General features: G+C 38.6%; 1 pseudogene; it reads right to left on the reverse strand.

Moving 5' to 3' along the window:
* Positions 1-263: 263 nt before the first annotated feature.
* Positions 264-3,706, reverse strand: LOC137248807 (uncharacterized; annotated as a pseudogene).
* Between the last annotated feature and the right edge of the window lie 9,156 nt (positions 3,707-12,862).

A 12,862-nucleotide genomic window follows, 5' to 3' on the forward strand; every position in this document is an offset into this window, starting at 1 on the left:
TTCAAAATCAACTAACCATCATCTCTCCTTCCTGTATCTTTCCTAAAAATTTCATGGCAATCTTTCTATCCGTTCTCGAGTTATGGAGTGACAATTAAAATGTACACTTCTTTTTATATATATAGAAGATAAAGATAATACATTAAAGTATAATAGTTTTAAATTATGAATATGAACTTCATACAGCAAGCAACTATCTTGTAAAGCATTCAAATATTTAGTTACAAGTTTCCATCTTGACGAATTTGTATGCTGCGATTCTCTCAGCTGTAATCCTCCTGACGCAGTAAGCAAATTATTGAATCTGTCTCGCTTGGCATCCAATTACTTTTCAACGTCGATCTTCTGGATTTTGTACTACTCGCTATAGAGGAGTGACGTCTTCTCGGGCTTATCGCTTCAATGTATTCAAGCATTTGTGAAACATCACTTTTTATTATGGTATCGTGGGTTGGAACATAGCTATACACAGATCTCCCTTCAGCATCATCCTCTTCTTCGACACTCTCTTCTTCAACGTCATAATCGTAGTTATCATCATCCACATAAATATTACTTGCAATAATACGTTCTAGAAAATCAAGATCCCGGTCCGAATCATTTGTAGATTGATCCTCACTTTCTTCTTCCTCCGCTTCCTGCACCACATTAAATGCAGCTTGTGTATTCAATACAAGATGATAGAGTTTGTGCAGATTGTGAATTGAAAACATCGAAATACTATTTAGTGTTTGACGTGTTAAATGTCCATTCTTGTTGTCATCCTCCCAAAATGGTTCGCACACATTTTTCCATTGTCTTAATTTATAAAAGTCACAGTACTTATTGGAATTCATCAGCTTGTACAAGTTGGGTTTTATTAGATCTGATTTTAATGATGCTATCATATATCTAATTTTTTGTTCCTTTTCATGCTCGCCACTAAGTTGAAAATGAGTTTTAGCCAATTGAAAGGCTAAGCGAGCTTTTAATTGCCCATGTGGAAAGCGTTTTTGTGCTTGACCAATGTGAAGAAGAATTTCACCCTCAGCTTCGATGTAATTATGCCTCTTGCACATTTTTAATGCCTTAGAAAATACATGAATTGCTTTCCTTGGTTCATTCAGGCTGTAAAATAGTAATGGAACAACTTTAAGTAGAAATGAATTTGTTAGATAAGGTCTGGGGTCCATACGGTGTGAATAAACACACGGGGATTTCTGCTTTCCATCTCTTTAGAAACATAAAATTTCATGCTTAAATGACTGTATCGTTATGACTAAGGCGAAACTAGCGTGTTTTTCTCTGATCTTCTTAGAACTTAGCCAGAGTCGGCCTTGATACATAATTATACAGCTAGCCGGGGCAACGAAGATTTGCCAGTTTGCGGGGCTCCCAGGTGGATGAAATGGCTCAGCAAGAGCCAACGGCGTTTCGTTGTTATCTTATTTGGCTGTCAAAGCATCAGAGCGTTTATGTAAATCCGCCCAAAGGCCAAACGGCCGAAGTAGCTGCTATATTGGTTGACGACATTTTAAAGCAAATGGCTGCTCGCGGTCGACAAGACCATTTCCCCTCCCAGTTAATGACGTCTATGCAGAGATTTCCCTTCGGAAGATATGGGAATAGGCTTCGTGAAGGAGCCTACATCTACATCGTGCTTGAAAAGCCTAAACTATACTGATGGCAAGTTAATTATAGCACTGATTCTCATTATAGCTCTTAAGCAATAAACTAAAGTTTTTCCTCACTTGTACAGTGCATGAGGGCTGATTTGATAGCTCCCCAATATGTGAAATAGAGGAAGTCCTATCCGTGTCGCCCGCTCATATTCCCCGAGAAAGGCGGAAATGTCCCCAGCCACTCAGCCAAAAGCCTTTATCATCAAAGAGGTTTATACCATCTTCTACTGTAACGCCAATGAACGCGCACGAGTTCTAGCAATTTAATGGGGGTATCTATCACCTATATACAATTTTGTAAACGTTATTCAAAGGGGAAGTTCTAGATCTTACTTTGTGTAACTAAAAAATAACTTTCACTGTCACTAAATGCATGTTTCAAGGGATGAATGAACGTCACAGATAAGTATGTAATAGGAAAAACGAGGTACGAGCTACTTAAAAAGCTCGTCATTAAGTTCATACAACGGGACTGGAAGCACCGGGCAGCTTGAACTCGTAACTGCGCTTCGATGGAGCTCTTGGAGCCACAATAGAGGTGCAAGAAAAATTAGACTGAAGCTAGGAACAACGACTGAGTCAATTATGGTCACTGTGGGATGCCTAGATGAGCTGTGCGTTCTCTTCCCTTTCGTAAACGTTAGTCATCGATCGTCTGTCCTAGAATTTCGCGTTATCTGATTACATGAATTAAGCCGTGCTCATCATAGAAAAATGTAATACCAAAAGATTGTCTATCAAACCTAATAACAACTGTCTGAGAGCCTTTAGCCTAGCAATGAAAACTGCCCACTTTAGAACCATATCTGGGCGGCACCAAAATCAGCTGTTCAACAGAAGTGAACTACCTAAGGATTATACGGGACAGATCACTCACGTGGAACACTCATTGAGGGGCTACCGTGTATAGCTGGATAAGTGTAATGAGGAGGAACTTAGGTTCGCTTAGAACTTCAAACTAAGTATTACACATACAGATTCTTTAGTTATAAGATTACAAGCTTATAGGAAACTATAGAATAACTGTACTTACTTATACATGCAGATGCCAAGTTTTAAAAGGAAATCCAATTGGTAGGGCAGATACTCTGCATCCAGCATTTTCAATAAACTTTTTTCGAATAACTTTAGTTCTTTTAACGCCCAATCACATCTATCCGCCTGTATAAGAACATCGACTTTAAAAAGAAGAGCTTTGAAGGACAAAACTTTGTTGTGCATTGAACCAACTGAAAGGAAGAAAAGCATGTTTGGTTTAAGCTATGCTGGAGGCTGCAGTTTATTTAAGCCCTTACTACCTTCAGCTATGGCTTTAAGGCCTTTTTGTACGCGTTTCATAGCGCGTTTACTCGTAATACCTGGCTGTTTCGCTTTCACCAAATATATCTCAGTTAATAAGCTACACAAAGCTACATGTAGCGTGGGAAATTTTTAAATTTCGGGACTTGTATTGGGTTTCCAAGGTTCGCTGCATGCTACTTCCATTGCAATGGGTAAGATAATTGTGGCTTGCCTTAGCGACTCATATCCTCCCCGTTGCATTAGAAATCTACTATATGTGAAAATAAATCTTGCCGATTGTTCTCTCGCCAAAATATCGCTTGATGTCGTTTGTAACATATATTCACATATTATTTGATATAACTTTACTGTTAACCATTCAAAACGTTCCTTCTCCACCAACGCCACAAGCTCATTAAGTAATCGCCGTGACATATATACGCCATTTTTTTATCCAAACGGTAAATTTGTTCAGCTGCCTTAACATTTTCGATAATCTTCAAAAGAAAATCTGGCTTTTGATAAACGTAAAATCGTTCGTATTCTTTTGCGATAAGTGCTTGTTCTTCTTCTACCAAATATTCGAAATGACGCGCGGCACTATAACAACCATCCTGATAGAGCTCTAGAAGTAATTGTTTGTAAATAGATCCTTTACTGCGACGTGCTTTGCGCATTATGCTTGGTTCTTCTAGTTTGCAGTCCGCCATATTGTTGCAAGGATGCGCCGCATAATAAGTGAGCGTGGGTATTGGATCAGGCATTATAAATGTATTTAATCAATAAAATAAATTGAAATTATGAAATAAATTATTTCTTATTTTTATAAAATTCCGCTTTCCAATGTGAAAAATATGTGAACCGATTCAATTTGTTTCAAGCAAGTTTTTGATACATTATATATCATAGTTCTCTGGGGTGTTGCCATGGTATAAATATTACAAGGTAAAACCGGTGAGAGCCGAAATGACGTTTAAAAATTTTTTAAAATTTTCACTGCTCTCACATTTTTATTTTTTATACTCAGTTGAGCAGAGCTCACAGAGTATATTAACTTTGATTGGATAACGGTTGGTTGTACAGGTATAAAGGAATCGAGATAGATATAGACTTCCATATATCAAAATCATCCGTATCGAAAAAAAATTCGATTGAGCCATGTCCGTCCGTCCGTCTGTCCGTTAACACGATAACTTGAGTAAATTTTGAGGTATCTTGAAGAAATTTGGTATGTAGGTTCCTGGGCACTCATCTCAGATCGCTATTTAAAAAGAACGATATCGGACAATAACCACGCCCACTTTTTCGATATCGAAAATTTCGAAAAATCGAAAAAGTGCGATAATTCATTACCAAATACGGATTAAGTGATGAAACTTGGTAGGGGAGTTGAACTTATGACGCAGAATAGAAAACTAGTAAAATTTTGGACAATGGGCGTGGCACCGCCCACTTTTAAAAGAAGGTAATTTAGATGTTTTGCAAGCTGTAATTTGGCAGTCGTTGAAGATATCATGATGAAATTTGGCAGGAACGTTACTCTTATTACCATATGTCTGCTTAATAAAAATTAGCAAAATCGGAGAACGACCACGCCCACTTAAAAAAAATTTTTTTTTTTAAATTCAAATTTTAAAAGAAATGTTAATATCTTTACAGTATATAAGTAAATTATGTCAACATTCAACTCCAGTAATGATATGTTGCAACAAAATATAAAAAAAAAAAAGAAAATTTCAAAATGGGCGTGGCTCCGCCCTTTTTCATTTAATTTGTCTAGGATACTTTTAATGCCATAAGTCGAACAAAAATTCACCAATCCTTGTGAAATTTGGTAGAGGCTTAGGTTCTAGGACGATAACTGTTTTTTGTGAAAAAGGACGAAATCAGTTAAAGCCACGACCAGTTTTTATACACAGCCGACCGTCTGCCCTTCCGCTCGGCCATTAACACGATAACTTGAGCAAAAATCGATATATCTTTACTAAACTCAGTTCACGTACTTACCTGAACTCACTTTGTATTGGTGTAGAAAATGGCCGAAATCCGACTATGACCACGCCCACTTTTTCGATATCGAAAATTACGAAAAATGAAAAAAATGCCATAATTATATACCAAATACGAAAAAAGGGATGAAACATGGTAATTGTATTGGTCTATTGACGCAAAATATAACTTTAGAAAATAACTTGGTAAAATGGGTGTGACACCTACCATATTAAGTAGAAGAAAATGAAAAAGTTTTGCAGGACGAAATCAAAAGCCCTTGGAATCTTGGAAGGAATACTGTTCGTGGTATTACATATATAAATAAATTAGCGGTACCCGACAAATGATGTTCTGGATCACCCTGGTCCTCATTTTGGTCTATATCTCGAAAACGCGTTTACATATACATCTAAGGGCCACTCCCTTTTAAAACCCTCATTAATACCTTTAATTTGATACCCATATCGTACAAACAGATTCTAGAGTCACCCCTGGTCCACCTTTATGGCGATATCTCGAAAAGGCGTCCACCTATAGAACTAAGGCCCACGCCCTTTTAAAATATCATTAACACCTTTCATTTGATACCCATATTGTACAAACGCATTCTAGAGTCAACCAATTTCCACTTTTATAACGATATTCCGAAAAGGCGTCCACCTATAGAACTAAGGCCCACTCCCTTTTAAAATACTCATTAACACCTTTCATTTGATACCCATATAGTACAAACGAATTCTAGTGTCACCCCTGTTCCACCTTTATGGCGATATCTCGAAAAGGCGAACACCTATAGAACGAAGGCCCACTCCCTTTTAAAATATCATTAACACCTTTCATTTGATACCCATATAGTACAAACAAATTCTAGAGTCACCCCTGGTCTACGTTTATGGCGATATCCCTAAATGGCGTCCATCTATAGAACTATGGCCACTTCCTCTTAAAATACTCTTTAATACCTTCCATTTGATACACATGTCATACAAACACATTCCAGGGTTACCCTAGGTTCTTTTTACAACATGGTGATTTTCCCTTACTTTGTCTCCACAGCTCTCAACTGAGTATGTAATGTTCGGTTACACCCGAACTTAGCCTTCCTTACTTGTTTATTTTGGTTTTGATTTCATAACAGAAATATAACAAATATATAATATATGTATTTGGTAATTCTATACGACAGCATGACACTCCTAATACACGTCCAAAAATATCAAGAGGGGTATCAAAAGACGTGTTTCGGATCCAGGATCGCGGAAAGCGGAGATAAAAAATGTTGGGCCTGTCAAGAGATATTTGCAAAAGAAGTTTTGAAAATTTTCCTGTGGTTTTTGTAATTTTGATGATTTTGTGGTACCCACAAAAAAAATTGTGAACATAAGTGTTTTGCGCGGATATAGTTTTGGTCTCCAAACCGGTGTTGGATCCACCCAAGGTAATTTTTTATAAGCGCGGCCAAAGGCCACCAATGCAGAAAGGTGTTCTGCGCAAAAATACTATAGATCCCACCCTCGGTTTCGGAGCACTCCGGGGTCACTTTTCGGTTTTTCATTAATATCTTTTGAACGATCTAAAATTTTTATTTTCCGCCTTCGGATTATTGTTGTCGAGGTCAATACGAGTCTTTTGGCACCTCTCGGTATTTTTGGGCGCGTATTACCAGTGTCATGCTGTTATAAATATTTTTGAGTTCTAACATTAATATTATGATATTTTATCCAAAACCGAATTTTTTATTGGTGGAAATAACTTTTTTTGGTGCGAAAGAAATCTCAGCGGTCAGCTGCATTCCAGAATTTTCAATTCAAGAATTGTATTGTGGTTTCCCGCACAAAGAAGTACCAGGCCATGATCCTCTTCTGAGGAATTTGCTTCAACAAATTGTTTAGAAAATTATCTGCGCCTGCGCGACGACAAGAAAAACATAACTTACCGCCAAGGTGTACGGAAGAGATACATATCTACTAATAATAACAATTTGGTGTGATATATATATGAGGAGATTAAGGTCTAGTTTTCCATCCAATTCGAAGGCTACGTGTCGTGTATTCGTTTTTTTTACGAACTGGCTCACCTACATACATGTTTTGTGCTGACCCAAAAATGTATCTGCTAAGGCGGACCAACTTTTGGTGCCAAGGTAATTCCGAGGGACAATCAATATCATTTATACGAATTTTCTTAAATATTTTTGATGGATAGACTAGCTCTACACCACGGCGGCAGACTTTGACCGTTCAGCCGGTAAATTCAGCCTCCACGAACTATCATACTCCAACTGGACGATGATGTTTAGCTAAGCTGCGAAGAGCTACATCCTTTTTGCTGGCGTGGGCAAGTTATGGGAAGATCTCCACTGGGTTGGGAAAAGCAGGTGGGGGAAGACTTTGATCTCTCTTGGTGCCCACTGTTGGCGTCAATTATCGCGAAACAGCGTCAGCTGGAGCGACTTGTTACCCAACGACCAGCATCTCCTAAGCGGTTAAGTGCCAACTAAAAAATTTATCTTCCAACCGCGAGGAAAAGGGCTAAAACAAATTAAAGAATACCTCCAAAATAATTTTTTTCCGCAGCAGCGAAGACTTGAGACTGCTGATCTCTTGTAAAGTGAATTTTCAGCATATTTAAGGGTTAAATACGTATCAACCAACTGAAGAAGGATGAATGAAAAATCAATAGGGGTGGACTCCAACAATCGCTTCTTCATTAGAAGAGGTTAAGAAGTAAGGTCTCTTCTTGTGTTCCTTTGCAAAAATAGGACGTGTTGAGGCATCCATTATTTTGGTAACTAATTTTTCTGCAATATACATACATAAAAACCGATTTCAAAACTTTTCGAAATATTTTTTCACGTCAAAAATCAAAAAACCACCACCAAGAAGAGTAAATGGTTTTACCTGGTAATATTTATACCATGGGGTGTTGCGATAAAGATTTCTACTTAAGCTTAAACTTAATGTTGCTGAAAAATGTGCCTTTCATGTCCATAAAATATAGCCTTTTTTGCTTTTATTGACATCTAAGGAACTTATGAGCTAAGAAGAGTATAGTGGCACTAGGGTATGCCCTGAAGGAGTATATTCTCTTCTATATCGATGATCTTTATCCCCTACTGAGAATCCATAGATGGGATACATAATTGCATGTAGGTGGTCAATTTTCGAATCAATTTCTCAAAATTATATGGCGTGCAATAATTGCATGCGACAAAGTTGGTAGGCCACCAACTTTTAAATCAAGCTGAATAACCCAGGATCTATGTTATAAAACAACTCCATCCTCTTGGCATATGCTAGCAGCTTTCTAGGACCTATGATACTTGATGCTTCTAGATTTGATAGCTGTATCACTCCTAATAGCTGGATTCCTAGCGTGGCGAGCACAGGTGTGAGCACAAAACGTGTTCGATCGTTTCCTCCCCCAACCCGCACTTCCTACATCTGCCATAACTGACTAAAGCCTCCATTACTGATACTTAGCATAGACTTGACTTGACTTGGTGCAAACTTGGCAACTTAGCCACGATTATACTCTACTTAGCGCCTACAATCTGGCATCATAATCAGGTTTGAAATTTTCTTTTAAATAAATGTCAATTTGTATGACAAAATGTCAAAATGACATGGAAACAAACAAATGGCATCTCAAAATGTAAACGTCACTTAGAACTTACATAGAAAATCAAAATTCAACAGACTTCTAAGTCAAGTTAAGTGTTGCCAAGTTTTGAGTAATCAGTAACATGCACTGTTCATTTAACAGAACTGTAAGTGACAGTTCTCAAGTCAAGTCAAGTCTATGCTAAGTATCAGTAATGGAGCCTTAAGCCTAATATATAAGCATGTGAAGCCAGTAAGCAGTGTCCAGTCAGAATACCCATCATGAGCGAACAGTCTCCTTATTTTAATGACAAGAGTAACATTGTTAGTCCGCCCAATCTTATTTGGACGTCCACGGTACAAGTTTCGAGGGATGCGCCCTTTTTAGCTAGCTCATCCGCTTTTCTATTCCCGTCGATTCCTATACGTCCATGTATCAAATATATATGTATGTATTGTTTTCCTTATCCCGATTCTATTCAGGGATTGCTTACAATCTAACACTCTTTAAGATGTTCTTGAATTAATTTCTGCTTGCCTGTATATAAAAGTGTTTACTGCTTTGGTCGCGGCTGCTACTTCAAACTGAAAGAACACTACAGGTTTCTGTCAGCTTGTAAGATCTCTTTATTTCCGAAACAGCACAGTATACCGCAGAACCTACTCCATCCGTTACTTTGGAACCGTCAGAATACACATGTGTCGACTCGTCTGCCATTTTTTGCCAACCTACCATCTCTATCGTAGCTCTAGGAGCCCCATCGAAGAGCAGGTTGGAATTTACATAGTCTGTTGGTTACATATTTTATGACGCTATACTACTATGGCTGTATGGTCTGCGCTCAAGCTGCCCGAGGCGTTCAGTGTCGTTGCAGTTGAATATGCAGAATGGCATACAGTACAGCCGTCGGAGTGGTTTCCAGGGCTCCCGTTATGCTAAACATTATAATGCCAATTTTTTTTGTGTGGCCATCTACCAAAGTAGGACTGCATAGTATAGGATGGGCGCTGCAATTGCTGCAAATATCTAATGAGAGAGACAAGCTAATATATCCCACGTACACCTCAGCATTCTTTTACACGACCTCTTTACTCTATCACTCAAGTTTAGCTTCCACGACAATTTAATATCTAGAATGATTCCTCGTTATTCTGTACAATATTTCTTCTGCAGGGTTACCCCTTCTATCCTTTGATTAACACAATTCTGGGCCTAAACCTCTTAGTAAGCAAGAACGTATCAACCAGATTTAGATACTCAGGTATGTATATATATCCCAAAGCGCCCAATCAGTCAAAGAGCTAAAAGTTGAAAAATGGAAACTGCATTTTCATCTGCGCAAGTTTGACGGGGCCCTCGTCGAACCACCTGAGCAGTTGATTGATAACCAACGTGCATCAGGTGCCCGTAGAATGCCTCTTTCTCCTCAACATCCTTCTAATTCGTCGATGTATGACCTTAGATGAATGAGTTCTTAAAGGAAACCGCCTCTATATGTAGACATAGTGGTGAAACGTTCGTGTACGTGCCTGAACGACAGTACTTGCTGACGAAATCTCTCTCTCATCACAAATACAAAACCGAAATTGTGCTTGCCGTATTACCACTGTGGTAAATTCACATTTTTAATAGTCCTGTTTCCATGTTTTGCCCGTTAAAAAAAAATGTAAGGCGCGATAACCTCCGAAGAGATCTAAGGCAGAGCTTCTCTTCCAATTTGCGTCGTGCTCCTCTATATTTTCCCTACAAATTGGCCGGGCGGGACCTACATGTTTTATGCCGACTCCCAACGGCATCTGCAAGGCAGATGAGTTTCAACTGTTTTGCCCCTGCATTATTTAAATGGCACTGATGTTACGTTTTGCCTCAGAGAGCACATCCAAGAGCCAGGACCATCACCACCATCCCCATTAAGACTCTGAAATTTTCCGATGTAAGGACTCAAGTCGCAGGCTTGTCACATAAATAAACTTAAATCATTTTTCTACAGCTCTCATGCGATGATTGCAGTCTCCTACGCCATATGGAAGGGTGGATTCAATTTGTGACTGAAAGTAGCTTAAGGCTATTGAGTACAAAGGTGGATCATTTTTAAAATGGAAGAGAGAATCGTACTTTCGTACTTCTATGCGCTATTCACTATTCTAAGCCAGCTGCATGAAAAAAAAAACATAAGTTCTTAATCTCGATCTTCACATCGTTCAGTAAGCTTCCTATTAGTAAATCCACCTAACAACTATATTCCCAAATTCATTAATGTCAATTTATTTAAAACTTTACGATATGTTTAAGTCAATTTCAATTTCAGCATCATTTGTTAGAGCTGAGTCGTAAAAACCGAAAAAGACCTTTCTAAATCAATAACAACATTTTAGCTCACCGTCAAGTGAAGTAGCCAAAACGATCTTCTCATCCACTTGCGAGTAACCAACCACCGATGCATTAATCAAAGAAACGAACTCGTGATGCCTCAATATAAACTACGTTCACGATAACATTTATCACTAACTTGCGGCTGAGCTTAAATAATTGTGATGATCATATATCATGTAATAATTAACTTTTGATTCATTTGATATGATGATGATCACGCAAAAGCTTTGACGTCTATAATTGAGAGTTTAGTATATTTTATGATCGCAGATGGCTATGAAATTCCTTTCCACCATTGGAATCAGTTAGTTATGATTGTAATGCTAACCGTCAGTTTGCGGTCACTTCTGGTTTGGAAACTGGCCAATGCGGTTGTCTAGACAGATCGCAGACTAACGATCTTTGACCGGCGCTTAATCGCTGTAATCAATGCTTATACAATTCATAAATATTTTACTCAGATGCGCACTCATTGATGGAGTTGAAGGTTTTTGTTTAGTTTTGATGTGGTTTCTCTGTAGATAGTTGTTTAGTAAGTGAGCGACGAAGATGTTTCACGCCAAGACAGCTGTAGCGGTTATGACTTTATGTAATTGCTGCATTTTTTCAGGTTTAGCCGCGGTATAGTAGCCAGTGTGCTTGTTTTGCATTCAAAAAGTTCCAAGTTCAAGTCACGGCACAAATAACATCAAATCCTCGCAAAATATATTTGGAATGAAACTCATTTAAGGAAAAGGCCACCGCACTAAATCATACTCCAATGGAAGCAATAGCAAAATGCCTCGGATACTGAGACAACAATCTTTGGATGATGAACCATGCAACCGGTCAATTGTCAATGACTTCAGGACGTGAATTTGGAATGCCCTTTCCCTCGATAGGTCTGGTGCCAAAGCCTGGATCGTTGGTGTCGTCGTAAACGCAAAAGCTAACGTTACTGCCATCCAAGATATGCAATGGACCAAACCCAGAATTAAGGAAATAAAATAATGTGACTTATAGTTTCTGTGCTGGATTCGTGGTGGGAAAGATACTTCATCGCCAAGTACCGTTGTTCAAGCATGTGTACAAACATCTTGCCGCTATCCGCATAGTCGTGAAACTCTTTATAACATATATCTTATTCATCTACGACCTACAGAACGATGAGGTCAAGGTCCAACTTTACCGATATGATATAAAAGTCATGCTTGGTCAGCTCAACGGTTAAGCCTCAACCCCACGAAATACAGGAGTAGTGAGAATATATCGCTATAGAACATCGTACCGCTGCAATTAACAAGCTCTGCACATCCGAGAAATTTGAGGACTGTATATCAATCCTACCAAAACTGTTTCAGTGCCATTCAGTTGAAGAAGAAAAATAACTAGCCAACACTTAACCATCTATCGATTACACCGAAATCTGATTGTGAATGGAACAAAATACCCAAGGGCTTAACCGCAGTTACAGAACGCTCTACTAGTTTGTATTGGCATTACAGGTGCGATGAGAACGTCCGCTGCTGATGCACTTAAAGCCTTAGTGGGGATAGCTCCCTTCACTATTCTAATAGAGAAAGACGCACACTTGCCGCATTAAGATTTCAAAGTATTTTTGAGCTAACAAGAAAATCCCATATTGCAACTACGTGACACAATAGCCCCTACGCTCAAAATCTCACGGCACTCTGAAGTGTTCATTGTGGACAGAACTCTGCCTAGAGGTCTGGTTCCGCAAACAACTGGTATCTATGGGCCGAACTTAAATAAATATATACCAATGGGATGTTACCCCACTATTTTTGAGACAGAAATCCAGGCAATAGAAGTTTGCGGTAGATGATGTTTACGGAGAGGTTTATCCTCGAGCAGTAACTTCATTATCATAACAGCCAGGCAGACTTGCGTGCCATGCATTTTTACACAGCTACTTCTTAGCAATGGATGAATGCATTGGAATGCTTGGGAGC

The sequence above is a fragment of the Eurosta solidaginis genome, chromosome 4 (genome assembly GCF_040869045.1).
Source record: "Eurosta solidaginis isolate ZX-2024a chromosome 4, ASM4086904v1, whole genome shotgun sequence".
In the NCBI taxonomy this organism is placed as follows: domain Eukaryota; kingdom Metazoa; phylum Arthropoda; class Insecta; order Diptera; family Tephritidae; genus Eurosta; species Eurosta solidaginis.